Source organism: Schistocerca cancellata, chromosome 3 (assembly GCF_023864275.1).
Source record: "Schistocerca cancellata isolate TAMUIC-IGC-003103 chromosome 3, iqSchCanc2.1, whole genome shotgun sequence".
NCBI lineage: Eukaryota > Metazoa > Arthropoda > Insecta > Orthoptera > Acrididae > Schistocerca > Schistocerca cancellata.
In genome coordinates, this window is record NC_064628.1 from 783893089 (window position 1) to 783912512 (window position 19424).

Here is a 19424-nt window from a genome sequence, read left to right on the forward strand (position 1 = left end):
GCTACAACACTCCTCTGATTTTAAGCACTTCCGCTGGCCACCAAACTCCCCAGACATTAACTTTACTGAGCAGATCTGGGATGCCTTGCAGCGTGCTGTTCAGAAGAGATCTTCGCTCCCTCTTACTCTTAGGGATTTATGGACAGCCCTGTAGTATTCATGGTGTCAGTTCCCTGCAGCACTACTTTAGATATTAGTCGAGTTCATGCCACGTCCTGTTGCGGCACTTCTGCGTGCTCGCGGGGCCCTACACGATATGAGGCAGGTGTACCAGTTTCTTTGGCTCTTCAGTGTTCTTAGATACAGAAAAAATAGGCATGGTTGTTCAAGACAGGTTTCTTTAATCTTCACATGTGACGCGTATCGCCTATTCTAGGCATCATTAGACAATCTGGCGAAATTACGAATAGGTATAAGTGTAAATTGCTATTAAATACAACAATAAATGAATAAATTAAAAATAACATAAGGAAGACAAACATCGATTGCATATGGAGCAAAGGGTAACATTTGTGTTTCAGGGGTGGAGAGGGGTTTAAATGTCAACTCATAAAATGTTGAACCATGACTGAGTTTACCGAATAAAAACTCTTGATAATCGTGACTGAGGCGCGCAATGTTTACTTTTTAAAATCTATTGTTGTTCCAGAGATATTTGAAGGGCTTATTTCAATAGTGGTACAAGTCCATTACCTCCACTTTTCTGACTATACTGCTTCTGACATTAATTATCCAAACAAAATGAAAGAAAGGTTCATCTCTAGCAAGAAGCACGTATGCTTGAATGTTTCTGGTATCTCAACTGCAGATTTTTCAGCGCTCATTTAACTTTAGGACACTTTATCTCAAAATGAACAAAAATGGACTTGTACCACTGCTGAAATAAGCCCTTCATTTGAGGTGGCAGAGTTAAGTGAGACACCCTGTATATGATTTAAAAACGGACACAGGTGTCCGAAACTAGTCACCATCAAGATATGAAAAACAGGTACTTCTCAATGCAGATTATGACGACATTAACAAACACATGCCAAAAAGCGAAACACTGACCACAATACAGTTACCTACCATCACCTCACGGAATGTCCCAGAGCCTTTTACGAAACTCTTGCCATACTTTACAATACCAACCTGTACACAGGTTATTACTCACAGCAGTATAAAACGCCCCAAGTCTTCCTTTTACTGAAACCTGATAAACCCCCCTCGCAGACTGTAAGTGAGACACCCTGTATATGATTTAAAAACGGACACAGGTGTCCGAAACTAGTCACCATCAAGATATGAAAAACAGGTACTTCTCAATGCAGGTTATGACGACATTAACAAACACATGCCAAAAAGCGAAACACTGACCACAATACAGTTACCTACCATCACCTCACGGAATGTCCCAGAGCCTTTTACGAAACTCTTGCCATACTTTACAATACCAACCTGTACACAGGTTATTACTCACAGCAGTATAAAACGCCCCAAGTCTTCCTTTTACTGAAACCTGATAAACCCCCCTCGCAGACTTCATCATATCAATCTATCACCCTCAAACGAGTTTTCAGCAAAATCTTTGAAACCATTCTTACCCAACGAATCCATCAGCATCTTGTTACCCATTCCCAATACCCAATGTGGCTGTCGTCGCAACTATTTCATCGACGACCAACTTCTTTAACTCAACCACCTAATCTCCCATCAACTGAATAAATGGAAGTTCGTCATATTTGTCTCCATCGATATCCAAAAAGCCTTCGGCCAGGTATGGCATTCTGGACTGTTCTTCAAGCTACAGACGTATGCACTCCCTGTTACCTAAGTCCAACTTATAGCGTCCTCCCTTCAACACTGTCGTGCACATGCCACAATCAACCATGCCTGCTTCCGCATCTTTCATCCTGCTGCAGGTGTGCCTCGGGCTCTGTCTTTTTACCCTTCCTTTACGTCCTGTACACTGCAGACATTGCCCCAACGTAGCCCCTGCAATATGCTGACGACACTCCTACCTAGCAACTCGTACATCCTTCAACTCTGCCACGCCTCCCTCGGACGCCACGTGAGTCTCCTAGTCGAGTGCTGCAATACACGGGAACTTCAAGTAAATCCACAGGAAAGCCAAGCCACCATCTTTAGTCGCACCATTTCGCGTTTCTGTCGTCCAGATTTTCATCTCTATATACAACCAACCCACCCCTCTGACTAACAGAGAAAAGCATTTGGGACTAAGTAAAACTAACATGGAATGCATCTCTCCTTACCACCCAACACAAAGCTCAAAACCGACTAAAAAGTATTAACAGGCCGCACCTGGGGTCTACATCCTTCTACAGTTATCATCTATAAATCCTTCATCCACCCCGTCCTAACCTATGGGAATGTTGTCTGGATACCTGCCTCACCAAACTTTTATGTTGTTGTTGTTGTGGTCTTCAGTCCTGAGACTGGTTTGATGCAGCTCTCCATGCTACTCTATCCTGTGCAAGCTTCTTCATCTCCCAGTACCTACTGCAACCTACATCCTTCTGAATCTGCTTAGTGTATTCATCTCTTGGTCTCCCGCTACGATTTTTACCCTCCACGCTGCCCTCCAATACTAAATTGGTGATCCCTTGATGCCTCAGAACATGTCCTACCAACCGATCCCTTCTTCTGGTCAAGTTGTGCCACAAACTTCTCTTCTCCCCAATCCTATTCAATACTTCCTCAATAGTTATGTGATCTACCCATCTAATCTCCAGCATTCTTCTGTAGCACCACATTTCGAAAGCTTCTATTCTCTTCTTGTCCAAACTATTTACCGTCCATGTTTCACTTCCATACATGGCTACACTCCATACAAATACTTTCAGAAATGACTTCCTGACACTTAAATCTATACTCGATGTTAACAAATTTCTCTTCTTCAGAAACGCTTTCCTTGCCATTGCCAGTCTACATTTGATATCCTCTCTACTTTGACCATGATCAGTTATTTTGCTCCCCAAATAGCAAAACTCCTTTACTACTTTAAGTGTCTCATTTCCTAATCTAATTCCCTCAGCATCACCGACTTAATTCGACTACATTCCATTATCCTTGTTTTGCTTTTATTGATCTTCATATTATATCCTCCTTTCAAGACACTGTCCAGTCCATTCAACTGTTCTTCCAAGTCCTTTGCTGTCTCTGACAGAGTTACAATGTCATCGGCGAACCTCAAAGTTTTTATTTCTTCTCCATGGATTTTAATACCTACTCCGAATTTTTCTTTTGTTTCCTTTACTGCTTGCTCAATATACAGATTGAATAACATCGGGGAGAGGCTACAACCCTGTCTTACTCCCTTCCCAACCACTGCTTCCCTTTCATGTCCCTCGACTCTTATAACTGCCATCTGGTTTCTGTACAAATTGTAACTAGCCTTTCGCTCCCTGTATTTTACCCCTGCCACCTTTAGAATTTGAAAGAGAGTATTCCAGTCAACATTGTCAAAAGCTTTCTCTAAGTCTACAAATGCTAGAAACGTAGGTTTGCCTTTCCTTAATCTTTCTTCTAAGATAAGTCGTAAGGTCAGTATTGCCTCACGTGTTCCAGTATTTCTACGGAATCCAAACTGATCTTCCCCGAGGTCGACTTCTACTAGTTTTTCCATTCGTCTGTAAAGAATTCGTGTTAGTATTTTGCAACTGTGGCTTATTAAACTGATTGTTCGGTAATTTTCACATGTGTCGTCACCTGCTTTCTTTCTATAAGTCCCCTGAAATCATGGAAAGAGATGCATTCCACCTCACTTACCCTCCCCATCTCGCATCCTGTACCAACTCTTCGTCTTCCCACACGTTTTCCCTTCCTACAGCACCTTCGGATCCGATACATTACTTTCAAAACCCAGTCCTACCATCCAATTCCCTACCCACTAACTACCAATCCAGGTACCTCGTAGCGCCACTACATCCATATTCCACCTTCCTGTCACCTCCACGCCTCATCCAACACCTCCTGCTTGAATTTTAACCAAATCCCACTCGCTAACGATGAGAGCTATACTATTCTTTTCAACACTAATCACAGCGATCCACCTCGCACCATACTCCTTTTCCTCATTTCCCCTTCATCTACCTTGCTGACTTCTAATGGCTACCTGCAGCTCTACAAGCCCCCATAGTCATAACATCGCACCTTCGTCATGACAATTTCTTCACGTGTCAACTAGCATCATCAGTACACAATGGCACTATTCACATTCATCAGTTGTAACTGTAATATAAAATCGTTAGACGAGTTTTAAAGACCATCAGTATTTTCCATCTATGTGTATTTTACAAAATCCTAGTTTACTGTTACTTGTTTTTACGCGTCGTCCACCTGTTGTGCTCTGGCGATTCGCTGTTGACGCATAAAGCATGAAAGGCAGTGGAATGGTTTACAAACTTAATTAGTGGATTTTTACCGATTACCAGAGTTACTTTACCGAATGATGAAAGTATGCCCTCCTAACGGTCGTATCGAGCTGAACATGTATCTCAATGTTCGTTAACCCCAAACGAAAACAGTGCCTGCAAACGGGCATGTTAATCAAGAAGCTCAAACATTCGATACAGCAATGGTGGACACTAGACAGGCGATCGTGCTGATGTTTGCAAGCACGGATGAAGAAATGCCATATTACGCCGATGCTGCTAGTTACGCTCATCACAGTTATTCACAGGCAGTCGTGGTGAATGATGATGTCATGTGAATAGCTATGCCATTGACAAGCTGATGACGCATTGCTGCTGCTGCTGCAACTCCAGACTCTATTCGCTTTTTAGGATGCGCTGTCGTCTCCGTCTCCATTGTACATGGCTCATATGAAAAAAAAAAAAAAAGTCCACACCACAGTGTGTCTCCTTATCCGCTCTCCTACGTGCGTAACTACTGACTCACAAATTTTCACTGATTTCTATGCCCTGCTATCATTTCCCGCGAACCACTACATGTCCTCTAACAGCAAAAAACCGCATGCTCACTGATCCAATACCATGGACCCTTCCAACACACAAAATACCGGCAATATAATGCATCGCGGTACAATGCCAGTCGCCTATCCACTTCTAAAAAAGTGACGCCGCAGTTTAGTGTCTGTCACATCACTGATTAATTTACCAATGGTTCGTTCTTATCCTGGCACCAGCCTCACATCCGAGGTGCTCTGCATCTGGAAATCAGCTCACAAAGGTAGGCTGTTATTTTCTGCAAGCTGTGTTTCTTTCGGAAAACGAGCGATGGTTATCTAAAAGAAGCTTTCAGTAAAACATTGGGGAACTGTGGTGTCCTGCTGCTAGCGTGGTGTCCCAGCAACAGTTCGGCTGTTGGGCAGGGTTCAGGCTGTACGCAACAATCAGCGACACCCTGGCTCGCCCCTGGAGCAACAGGGTGCTGCATAGAGAGCGAATTACCATCCCATGTCTGTAGCAACTTCTATCAAACGGGGCACACTTATCATTTGCAACCTAGAAAAAAAATTAATGTGACAGTAAGACCCTCCTCACACCCTTACGAGTGAAAGTGGTGGGGAGAATGGGTGGCACAAAAGCATAACTCAAGGACACGTGGAGTAAGTTCAGCGAACTTTGGTATACACACTAAAATGGTGTCGCCAGTTGTTGGCTGGCCGTGGCATTGAGATCTACCTCTCTACCTCTCTAATAGGAAGGGATTGTACAAGTCAGTAATTACTAGCAGAAACAATTGTAGAGCATCCAATTAAAAGAAAACAGCCCTCGGTCACTAATTTTTAACGAATTAACCGGATTTCGACACTGCTAGGAGTGTCTTCCTCAGAATTTAAACCAAAGACTGGTCTATAACATGGTCACAGAATTATGACTAAAAACGTATGATACAAATTATAAGTACGGAATTATTGTGAAAGACTGGCCGTACTTATATGTCATTTATAAAATAATAAATATGCCGAAAGGGCATTAGTCACAAAGATATTTAAGATAAAAAACTGTGATGGCGAGCCACTAAGGACTGCTCGTTACTTGCGTGGTGCAGGTTGTAAACGGACTGAGGTGCCTGCGTTAACAAATGCGGCCAGGTCAGCATGGCACTGCAACGAGCGAGCCATCTAGTAGCCGTAGATACAATTAGGCTACTTCACATTGAAATATAGGCAGATATGATTATAAATAAACAGTATTTGGTATACAATGGAAAGCAATGTTCATTTGATAGTAGCATACAACATAACATTTTGTCTACATAAAAGCTTATAACAGTAAGGTAAAACATGAAAGTATCATTCTGAAAATGTAGATAGGACTGAATGACAACTTTTAGAAAGCAACATTGACGTGAAATACAGCCAAGAAACATTTCATAATAACATAGGACTACCTTAGAAGGAAAAGAACACCTCGGCAACCTGCACAAGGAGACCCGAAGTCAGATATCGAGTAACGGCTTTATACGGTTGAAAATTTTTTTGTTACGTAGCTGTAGCTGTTCGTTAAGGATGAGGCTATCCTTTCGAGTTAGATGTTTAAAAATCTCTAATTCTTCTAGAATGTCTAGTTTACGCCCTTTCTTTTCGGTGTGCAAAATGTTGCTATCGCAGGTGGCTTTAGGTGAATGAACTGTAATTAGAAGATGATCGGTAAAAGATGAATTTTGGCGGCAAGTGTCATTTTTTCTTAGCAAGTGTTCTTTATATCTGGTAGTGAAGGCACGTCCAGTTTGTCCTATATAGTAAGAGGTGCAAGTATCGCAGACAATTTTGTAGACACCATAATTTTCTAAAGGGGAACGAATAGAATGTAATTTATGAATTAAGTTTTTTTTCAAATTGTTATTAGTAGAAAAAGCAACGTTGCAGTCGTATTTCTTTCGAAGAATGTGTTGGATCTGATAAGAGATAGGCCCCACGAAAGGAACACAGAAATCTTTTTTTGAGTTAGACTCGATGACAGGAGTGCCTAGCGTAGTAATTCTCTTAGCAGTTTTCTTTTTAAGGACGTCATCTTCTATGTTTGGTTTATACTCATTGTTAACTGCTATTGTTTTAAGTAAATTGATTTCGTCCTTGAACTTTTCTTTAGAAAGTGGGATGCAAATGGCTCGGTGAACAGCAGAATCAAAGAAGGCTTTTTTTATGCGATTCTGGATGAGTAGAAGATGCAGGAACGATCTGGTCGGTATATGTTATTTTACAAAAAATTTTTGAAAGAAATTTTATTTGTTTCTGTGCTAAGCGTCAAGTCAAGGAAGTTTAATGGACGGGCCTCATTTTCAAATTCGATAGTGGAAGAAATTAATTTCATGAAGATCACTGAATGGGTTAAAGATACGATCAACGCCGCCAGCGGGTCCTTTGTAGATGATTAGAATATCATCAACGTATCTGGAATAAGAAAGAATGCCTAGTGCCTCCGCTGTAAAACAATTAAATTTTTCTTCTATTGAGTTGATAAAAATATCAGCAAGGATACCAGCTAGCGGATTTCCCATATCGAGACCGTCGGATTGCTGGTACAAATGTCCATTAAAGTAGAAATCGTTGTACTTGACTACGACTGAGATGAGATTCATGAAGTCTGTGATTTGTTCCTCTGAAATATCTTTTTTGAACCGACGTAAATTTTTTCCACGATTGTAAGCGTTTCCTGTACGGGGACGTTAGTATAAAGATTTTTGATATCGAAATAAACTAACTTGGTGTCTGAACTGCATTCTAAATCTTTTATTTTTTGGACTAAGGTGTGACTATTTGGGACGGAAAAATTGTGCACAGAAATGGATGAGTTTTTTAAAAATTTCGTGTAGAAATTTGACCAGATCATGGTATGCATTATTCATACCATTAGATATCAGTACTTCAGATCTCCTTCATCCCGTCTCCCGACTGTATCTCCTGATGTAGGCAGAGTACAGGCAGTTCTTACTGTCTACAAGAGAATACATTTTTGTGATTACAATAACCACAATGACAATCTCTTAAGCTTCAAACGGAGAATATTTATTGATTAATGACCTATTTCAGACTGCTTGTCCATTTTCAAATCAGCCATAAATGTATGTGTTGCGTCACACCAGTTACACAAGTAAAACACTGGCCATGAAATCACTAACCGTGATAATAGAAGAAAATGGCCTCCACATGTACTCATCACTAACTGTCACAGTGCAAATCTTTTTCCACTATCATGCATGGTGATTTCATGGCCAATGTTTTCCACGTATGACAGGTGTAAAGGAAGACATACATTTATAGCTGTTCTGATAATGGTCAAGCACTATGAAACCGGTCATTAATCAATAAGTGTTCTTCCTGCGCAACTTAAACGGTTTTCGTAATGGTTATTGTAATAATTAAAAAAGTTACGGACCCGCCCAGAATAAATTTTTGCCTAGTAACTTAATACCTGTTTTTACCTCGCGACGGTCTTCGGCTCAAGCTACGTCTGGCGAGTCTTTGTGCAGGAAAAACGAATTCGTCACGATAGTCGAGGGACCTAACACTCTCACGAACACTGTGAAAAGATGGCCAAGCCGCCCTGGCCGCAACCACGCCAGAGAGGATTTTCCTTCTACATAGCCTGCTTGCCACATCTCCAAAGTCGATTTTCTGAGGTCACTTGGAAAATAAAAGCATTATCCAAGGCGCCTATCTGGCCGATGAGACAATTTCGCGTCGCACACTTCAGCTACGCCCATTTTCTTGCGTAATAGTGTATCCTTCTCGAAAAGTCGTAATGAAGTGCCACCCGATGTATTGTATTTTATAAAAGTTTAACTGTGTAAGCTTCTGTGGCCAGAGTCAGTTAGTTGACATAAACGTTTCTCTAGGTATCGTAATGCGTCGTAAGAAAAAATAAAATGTTACTGCAACTACATACATTTGTATAGTGTAGGCATTGGTGGCAACCGTCATTATGGAATTTTCATTACATGTTAAATTTGCTTAACTGATTTAATTATTATGAGAGAAATTGCATCAAAAACATAGGAAAAAACGAATGCTTATTTAAGATTAAAAGCTGTTTCATATTCAAGAGGTACACTGACATTTCGACCGTGTAAGTCACAATTCTATGAATTTCAGATACTTCATCAATTGATAGTTAATTAGGGTCGATGAAGAATGGATGTAATTAAATATATATAATTAAAACAGTGTTATCTGCAAATTTCTTTTAATTGGAGTGACCGGTTTCAATCGTTAAGTATCATCTTCAGACTTCAGAACGGCAGATGGACTTCCATGGAGGAAGCTGGGCCGACCCACGACGCTAAACTGACTGCTCACTGCGATCGCAGTCTTTTAAATGTTGGCCCAATAAATATTTACCTCGACTAGCACCTGAGGTGTGTTCTTTAAAACGTTCGGCAAGATTGCGACCTGTCTACGCAACATATTGTTTTTCACAATCAAAAAAATGTTCAAATGTGTGTGAAATCTTATGGGACTTAACTGCTAAGGTCATCAGCCCCTAAGCTTACACACTACTTAACCTAAATTATCCTAAGGACAAACACACACACCCATGCCAGAGGGAGGTCTCGAACCTCCGCCAGGATCAGCCGCACAGTCCATGACTGCAGCGCCCTCGACCGCTCGGCTAATCCCGCGCGGCTTTTCACAATCATTACATAAGATTTTATAAACGCCAGAATTTTGATATTTGATGTCATTTATACCAGTGATATGTCTAAGTATATTGTGATGCAATTTGTTGGTGGTAAAAGCTATTGTCAATTTGGTATTTTTAAACAGTTTATTTCTTTTGTCAGAAATATTCCCCATATATGTCACTTCGGAGAATTTTCGATTACCAGCTTCAGAAGTGTCATATGCATGTTGTAGCTTGTTAAACAAAAAATCAATTTCCTTGTGATTATAATCATTTGCATTAGCAATCTGTATTGACATCTCTTTGTGGATTTCATCTGGGGTCAGTGGTAATTTTATAATTCTATGGATCACTGACTGAAAAAACGCTTTTTTATGTGTGGATGGAAGACAAGGAGCGTTAATGATGACATCTGTTGCCGTTGGCTTTCTATGGATTGCAAAATGTTTGTTGTAACTGTTTGTGATAGTGAGATGTAAAAAAATTTATACTTCCTTGATTTTCGTGTTCAACTGTGAAAATCAGTTTCGGATGTACATTACTCAAACAGTCTTTCAATATGTCTATTTCGTCTTTAGTCCCATTATAAAGCAAGAGTGTGTCATCGACATATCGCTTGTAGTATATAGTTTTACTAGTAATTTCTGGGTTATCTTTGAAACTCTGTAACTCAACATAATTAACAAAAATATCTGCCAAGGTACCAGCTAAGGAATTCCCCATTGCCAGACCATCTTTTTGAAAATAAATTTTACCATTGAAGGAGAAGTAGTTAAAAGCTAGAGTATTTTCAAGTAGTTCAATGAACTGTGTGATCTCTTCTATATCCATGATTTTGTGCAATTGCAAATTATTTTTAATAATTCAATCGTTTCTTTAACTGGTATTTTAGTATATAAATTTTTAATATCAAGTGAAGCAAATCTAGCACATTTTGGTATGTCGACATTGCAAATAGTTTGTAGCAATTCATAGCTCTTTTTAATGTTAAGGCTTTTATCATAAACATAAAAGGATTTCAAGATATGATTCAGTTTTTTATTTAATTTATACGAAGGACAGCTCTTATTATTCACAATAGCAGAGCTGAGCAGTCAGTTCAGCGTCGTAGGTCGGCCCAGCTCCATGGAAATCCACCTGCCGTTCTGGAATCTGAAGATGATCCTTAAGGATTGAAACCGGTCAATCCAATTAAAAGGAACTTGCTATCAAGACTGATTTTAATTATATATATTTAATTATATAATATCGCTGATAATGTTTTCAAACATAGAATGGATGTATTGTTATAAACTGCAAACATCTTCTTATTTCTTTTGGGTTATGTTATTATCTATTTATGAACGTTTTTTATCCACAGCTGTAAGATGACTATCATCCACTTTTCACTGGAAATGCTGTACTGGCATACGAATGGAGTCCAGACAGTGGTCGGTGCTAGTAGTGAACTCTGCTCACTCAATCAGCGTCTGTCAAACTAATCCTAACTACATCACGCCCCAGTGGAGTGGTCGTGGGATGGAATTGGGGCTATGAGCCTATGATTCATTTGTTCCATTGTAATGATGGAAAGCATGTCAGGGAGGAACTCTGTGCAGACATCAATACAGGGAAATCAGAACATCCGATAGCGCCGTTACTGGTGATTAAGGCTACAGTTGACGATATTCTGGTTGCAGTTGTTTTAGACACTGGAGAATTGGTGAACGTTATTTCTAGCAGCATCTTCCAGAGGATATCTCAGAGTACCAAGTTAGCTACCTTTCAGGGGCAAAATTGTAACATGTTGAAGCTGTAGACACACAGTCCCAGCAAAAAAGGATACATACACAGCTAGTGATTCACCTAGGACATGCAGCGATGAAATGCACATACCTGGTAATGAATAAATTAGTAGTCGACAGTATTCTAGGCCATGAGTGTGTATGGAGAGGGATGTAAAAATCGACTTCTCTGTGGGCAGGTTCTTTACCAGGTCGATGGAGCCATCACACAAGTAGACTTGCTATGGAAGAAGGGTGAGCATGTCATATACTATAGAGAGTCAAGCATACATTGCATTATGGAACAGAGTAGATGAATTCGAATGTTTCCAGTAAATGTAATATACGTACTTGGATTGTCAGACGAAGTACAACAGAAGTTAAGTGAACGAGAGCACCTAGCGACTCAAGAAAGCCGGCAGTTGTCAGACTCCCTGAATAATAATTACAAAGTATTCAAGGAAAAACCAGAGATTATAAAGGGATATACATTTTATTTAGTTGTTTTTCCTCATAGAACATATTCTCATATCGTCAACCAAATCTCATAGAAAATGTAGCAGGCAGTACGTGAACAAATAAAAAGGATGCTCAAAAGGTATTCGACTGAAGTGTCGACAGCCCCTACGCAGTCTGCTGTTATTGGTGCCCAAACCTGGCGGGAAAGGATACCTTGTTTTAGATGCCCAAGTGGTTAATAAATTAATAATTCCATTAAATGTGTTTTTTTGTGAATTAAATAGGTCTGTGTGACTCTATTGTCATAATTGACACATATTCTGGATTGATTATCTACATTTTTAGAACTGATTAATCATTTGCCATACATGTCATTTCAGTTTATGCCAGCAGAGTTGAAGTCTTAGCGAGAAGAGAGAAACGAATGCGTACATGGAATTCCAAACAATACCAAATGAAGATTTTCAATGGGAAGATACGACTAGAATGGCTTTAACCAATCTTACAGCCCAAGCCAGGAAGAGGAAGATTCCCTATGATAAGAAACGATTACATATTAACCACTTCTGAGTTGGAGAAAAAGTATTATTATGAACCCATCCAAATTTCTCTCTGCTCAAAGGAAGAAATAAAAAACAGCAACTAATGTATGGTAAATTCTTTGAGATTTTAAAGATACTTCATCCTGTATCATGTGTATTACGATATAGTGATATACACCGAATTAAGGGATTAAAACCGTATCAGCACATTAAAAAATGTTATGCTTGATAGAATAAGGGAAAGTAATTGTCTAATATAAGAGTTATAACTATACTTGCAATTTATATTACATATTTTTAGTTGTAGTGTAACATTCTTCCTTTGGTTTTCAGATATATTATGTGTAAAGATAAGAGATATTTGGAAGTGAAGAAGACTTTCTTGTATGTATCGTTATTTATTAATGATATTTATTTCAGAGACTGAATGTTTCATTAATTTATTTCTGTGCTATTATGTGACATGAATAATGTTTGAGTTTTTATTTATATTTCTCATTGGTAATTAAGATAAATAATGATGATTTTTGTAGAAGTATGGTTGCCCAATTTAGAGGATTAAGAATGATTTCATAGTATTAAGGTTTTTCTGATGAAGAGAAAATTCATGATTCCATTTGATAGAACGGTTGTCAAATGAGTGTGAGCAGATAACACTTTTTCCTACCATCATTAGTATTCTTATGTATATCACTGCCAAGGCAGAATATCTCAGTCCAGTTTCAATACTGAAATGAAATACTTTCTAATTGGCTTGCCTTTGTATTAAAGTAGATCAAGCTGGTGCCACTGTGATAAGTTTTCTTATTGTTGTGATAAGCTCTGCATTCGGAAATTCTGATCCTTTACAGGAGCCATCTACTGGGCTTCCAGTTATCGGTACTGGGTGTGCTTTTCCTGTTCTGATCCGAATTCGACAAGATTCTGAGATGGTAACTTTAATAACTGTTGTGTAAACTATGCATAGAGCAACTTTCTATTCATTAAGTCCATGAAAATTAATGATGGGTAATTAATAAACGAACTTAATATGGAGATGTTGTAAGGCATGTTATTTTAAAGTGGTATCATGAACATGTGCATATGCTGTGTCATGTGAAAGTCAGTATTGAGGATACACACAAACTGAGAAGGATTCCAGCTGATCTGCAGAATGCAAATCAATAGTCAGCCAGGACAATCAGTATTATTGTTGCTGAGTTATCAACAATGCATCTACCATCATATTCCAATTGATGATACTGTGAGCGTTCCAAAGGCAACCAATGACAGCTGAAATGGTCATCAGCCGATCGCCAGTGATCAGTGATATGATATCTGCATGTTTTTAAACCTAAATACTAACTTCTGATTCAGACATAAAATCTTTATGCAGTAGACTTTTTCCAAATCCTCAGAATTCATAACTAAACTGTGTGTATTAACCCCATTCATTTTCGGCTCAATAGACTTAAGAAGTAGTTATACTTGCGTAGGAATATGTTACATGTTTACACGTCATTGCTGCGAGTATGGCTCTATGGGGATCCGATCCCAGCTACGTCCTAATCTCAGGATCAACCCAATTCCTGCTCCATCTACACCTGTCTCTGTACCAAGGACTTTATTCGCATATATACTCAGATCTTCTGCTCGTATCCTGTCATTTCAATCGTCCTGGCTGCATTGTTTTGGACATTGGAAATTCGTGTCAAGTTCCTATACGACCAAACTGCGGCGGTCATCGGTCCCTAAGTGTACACACTACTTAATCTAACTTAAACTAACTTACGCTAAGGACAACACACACGCCCATGCCCGATGGAGGACTCGAACTTCCGACGGGTGGAGCCGTGCGAACCGTGGCAAGACCCCCGAGACCGCGCAGCTACCCCGCGTGGCTATACATCGTTTCTGTCCTCCTAGACAAACTAATAATTTGTTTTCATGTGTTTGTGACTGTTCACACCTGCGTCCACCAAAATAGTTTCAAACCAATACAAACTTTATCTATTTTTAACATATTTATATAACAATGTGTTCAAACTGAAATCTTCACATATGTTTACCAGTATTCAGACTCACAGAGCTTTTGTAACTTGATTATCCACCATGGAGTGCAGATTAATATACTGATATTATGTACCGACATAATATCTATCACTAAACAACTCCAAACTGCTACAACGAATACTATAGTAGTACATAACTGACCTATGCCAAACACTGTTTATCAATTTCGATTATTTGTAAGCAAGTGAAAAATAAAAATGATGAATGTGAACCAAGGTTGAACGAGCTTTGTTCCAGTTTTTCAGTGCTTTCTCTCTGGAGCCAGTGCCTGAAAGGAAAAAGCATTTTGTTTGTTAAAAGTTCATGGCTGCGTTAATCGCTTAATATGTAACGAAAATGATATCTGCATGCATTTTCGGGCTTGGTAATAAAAGAGCATGCTATTAATGGCTACCCGTTCCCAGAAATAAGAAGATATAAGCTCCAATCACTGTCTTATGCGGGCTAAACAATAACATCGTTAATAAAACCTCACACACAATTCAAACTTAAAAACGACACAATTGTTAGTGATCGCGAAAATTTTAATCAATTAAAATTTCTCTCCCATATGAGTCAGAGTAAAATATGTATTATAATCGATTATTGTGTACAGTGAAATCAATCATGCAAGTTATTTAACAATTACACTATTACGCCGCGAGAATTGTATGCTTCAGTAGAATGAACATTATCGATTCGTCTGTGGGAAATCTCAGCTCTCTTTGCACTGCGGCGTTTACTCCTTGAAACGACAATTTACCAAGATGAAACTGTGATAGACTTACTTCCGTCTTCGAACTAGAAACAGTCGGTCGATGTTGTTACGACTAGATTCATCTGCACAGTCTAGGCGTTGTTGGCCATTACGGAAGTTTCATTACATGTCACCTTTGTGTAATTCCTTTGAGTTAAACATTTGAGAAACTATATCTAAGGCTTAATGAAAAGTATACTGCTTATTAAGGAATATAATTGGTTTACTATTCAAAAGGTATGTTGACTTTTTAATAGTGCAAGTCACAATTTATGATTCTCAGATACTTCAGCGAATCTTAGATCGTACGTATCGATAAAGAATGGACGTATAGTTACAGCCCGCAACAACTTTCATATTCATTTTGGGAAATATTATTATCTTTACGAAATTTTCTTTACCTGGGACAATAGGACGATTATCGTTCGCTTTTCATGAGAAATGCCGTGCTAGCACACGAACAGACTCCACACGGTCTATGAAGATCAATTAATGCGTTTATTTAAGTTTCCAGTTTCTGAAGATTATGCAGAGACATTGCCGAGACTACTAGAAGAGTTCTTCAGAAAAGTCCAATTGTAATTTCAGGAGGCTTCAAGAATAATTGGTGTTGGTTATTTTTAGACAGGATAAAACGAAACAATGTCGTAATTTTTTGCACGTGTGTTATAATTAAAGACAATACCCTCACCCACTTATCAGTTACAATTTTCAATCCAGGAAGTTTAATTTTTTCAGACTTTCTGTAATATTTCACTTTCGATTGGATTCAATGTCGTAATTAACTTACAAACTATTAAAGCAAGAATGTTAGGAGAATATTTAACTGAGCACACATCACTTCTCGCTGACCGCCCGAATGCAGTCATGCCTTACGTAATGGAATGGAGAGCAACCCTTTTTAGTAGTGATGCAAGTTTCACAGTAGAAAATTTTCAAAGGGCCCTCATTCCCCGACGAGTTGGTGCCGGAATAGTTTTTTGAACAAACAAGTGCTATGTCTCCTTCTTTTCCTCTGCCTCTACTCTCTTGCCTGAAAAATTCCATGATTGTAGATTTCATCAGGAGGAGGTGAACCACGTCTGTCCCACACCCCAGCCTTCTAATTGCCGTAGATGGCATATTACTGTTAGACTCTGTCTCCTCTGACAGGCGGATCAGTTGTGGCTGAACACAAGTTTTACGCAGAGCCTAAGTGGAGCTCAGAAGCAAAGTACAAAGGTTATTCTAGTTTCAGTCCTGAGCTCTGAGAAAAGGAGACACAAGATTCGGGTGTCAACAGCCTCCTGACTTCTGGTGTTGGACTCGGAGGAAATCAGCTTTTGATGGGTGATGGAGCTGATTTCACGTGTGACATCGACTCTTTGGTGAGTAAACGCAGAATATGAGTTGTTGGGTTCAATTAGACATTGTCGATTCTGAGACAACAGTCTCGAGGCGCGAATTTTATTCTCTCTCCACTCCAACAGGTTCGCAGCATTCACCAGATCCTGTGTAAGACAGTTTCCCTGTGAACCCTGAGTGTCCATTGTCTGATGACCTTGAGGCAAAAAAGTTCTACATAGGAAGTTAGTCGTTTGTACCATTTGAATGCAGGGGAAGTGCACGTTCCTTTATTTATCAACTGATATCAAGTCCTCTGAGAAGGTATCAGTGGACTGGGGTAGGTCAAGTTGCTCTCATTGGCACACAGGAACGTGTTCCTTGGTGTTTAGACACGAGGAAAGCAGATGTGGCAGGGAACGCAGCCGATGATGACGACTTCTTGGCCCCGACCAGTCGTGAAGGTGAACAGGAGTCCATTGAACGCTGACTCACCAGGCGAACGTCGAGTTTCCGCCTGCTGCCTTGCGAAAGACAGTCCAGCACTATCCACATGGAAGAGACAGGTAATGATGCATACCCTCTTGTACTGATAGAGCCAAGAATACCAGCCAAAACTCGTAAATCACTGCTTACTAACAGCGGAGGAAACAAAGCCGTAGACGGCCGCGGTGGTCTAGCGGTTCTAGGCGCTCAGTCCGGAACCGCGAGGCTGCTACGGTCGCAGGTTCGAATCCTGCCTCGGGCATGGATGTGTGTGATGTCCTTATGTTAGTTAGGTTTAAGTAGTTCTAAGTTCTAGGGGACTGATGACCACAGATGTTAAGTCCCATAGTGCTCAGAGCCATTTGAACCATTTGAACAAAACCGTAGAAAAGACTGAATCGTAAACAATGGAAGTCTGAGCGGTGCAACGGATGCACTTAAATGCCTCGTCAACAGCTAGTGCAATCATACAATGCTAGCGTTCTCTTTCTCAGTCATGACGAACATTCTGTATTGCATTTTTTTTTCTGTAATGTGTAATGCAGTCAGTATGATAGGGTAACAGATGAAATGAGTAGAAATAATATTTACTCTTTTATTTAATTAATTTATTTAACCTGATCGCATTAGTTCGATCATCTCTTATATCAGACCGCTGTTTTACACGCTTTCGTATCATCGTTGAACTAAATTATAAAAATGTATATAACATTATAATTAATAATGAAACTTACTGCCGAATTAAAACTCTATGCCAGACCGAGTCTCGGACCCTGAACGTCTGCCTTACTCATGGAAATGCTCTACCGACTGAGTACGACTAACGATCAGCCCTAACGTCTTTACTCTCCGGCAGTGCATTTCATTTCAAAAGTGTGTGAAATCTTATGGGACTTAACTGCTAAGGTCATCAGTCCCTAGGCTTACACACTACTTAACCTAAATTATCCTAAGGACAAACACACACACACACACACACCCATGCCCGAGACAGGACTCGAACCTCCGCCGGGACCAGCCGCACAGTCCCTGACTGTAGCGCCACAGACCGCTCGTCTAATCCCGCGCGGCAGCAGTGCATTTCGTTCTGGGTTCGAGCCCCAGATGGACATATATTTTTAATCGTTCGTGAAGTGTCAAATCAGTACACTGTTCGCTGCATAAAGAAAATTCATTCTGGAAATAACAACGGTAATGGAAATAATGGACGTGGCAGGAGGATGTGTGTTTGTCTACGCCAGTTGTTCCCAACGTTTCTGAGACCATTATCCCTGAATGTCATCAAGTACTAACCAGTGCCCACAATTTCGCATTTAACGAAACTTGGAGATTTAAGAAGAAAAAAGTTACTCCCCTATTTTCCAAATGACGTAAGGTAAATAATATACAACATTTAGTTAATTTCCAAAGAAATACGTAACATGCAGTTTAGTAGCTTTTATTGACTCAAGAAGTAATGAATCGGTTTTTTTTAATATTCGATTAAATGTCCATCAATGCAGATCGTAAGTCATGCTAGAAGTCCATTTAATTCCTCGCGTTCGCTTCTTTTGTTACAAAACCCGAAAATCTGCTTTCCTACCGGTACGTTATAGTGAAGGAAATCGGCATGTTGTTACTAGCCGCAGATCTTTCACCAGTATTATGTCATTTTTGTTTTATTAAAATCTTATTGCAAATATTTCCTTGTAGATTTTATGATCGATGACAAATAAATATCACTATTTCTGGATTGACAGACAGAGAAGTAAACAGAATCGTCAAACTGAACTGAAGTGCTATTGGAAAATTAAAACACGTTTAATATGTTAAAATAGAAACACTTTCCTAATTATCTGCAAAGACACATTTCTTTCTTGCGGCATCGTCAGGTGACAACTGAATGTAACAAATACTGATAAAATGACTTGAGATTTATACAAATATTGCTTATACAGAGCATCAAAGCGACAGAATAGCATAGAGAGCAACACCGCAACCAGACTGAAGCGAGCTTAACTACTCACCTGCCATATTTCGAGAAGTCAGGAAAGGGGCATGATACAATATAGTCCGTAAGGAAATTACTAACTTACGAGTGTTAGCGCGTGACAATTACAGTTAGAAACAATATTACATCTGATATAGAGCACCAACACTTGCATATACCGTCTCTCGACCCTATTAGTATCTCTTAATAATTTTTTTCATAATGCGGGTCCACAGTCATAATACACTCCTGGAAATTGAAATAAGAACACCGTGAATTCATTGTCCCAGGAAGGGGAAACTTTATTGACACATTCCTGGGGTCAGATACATCACATGATCACACTGACAGAACCACAGGCACATAGACACAGGCAACAGAGCATGCACAATGTCGGCACTAGTACAGTGTATATCCACCTTTCGCAGCAATGCAGGCTGCTATTCTCCCATGGAGACGATCGTAGAGATGCTGGATGTAGTCCTGTGGAACGGTTTGCCATGC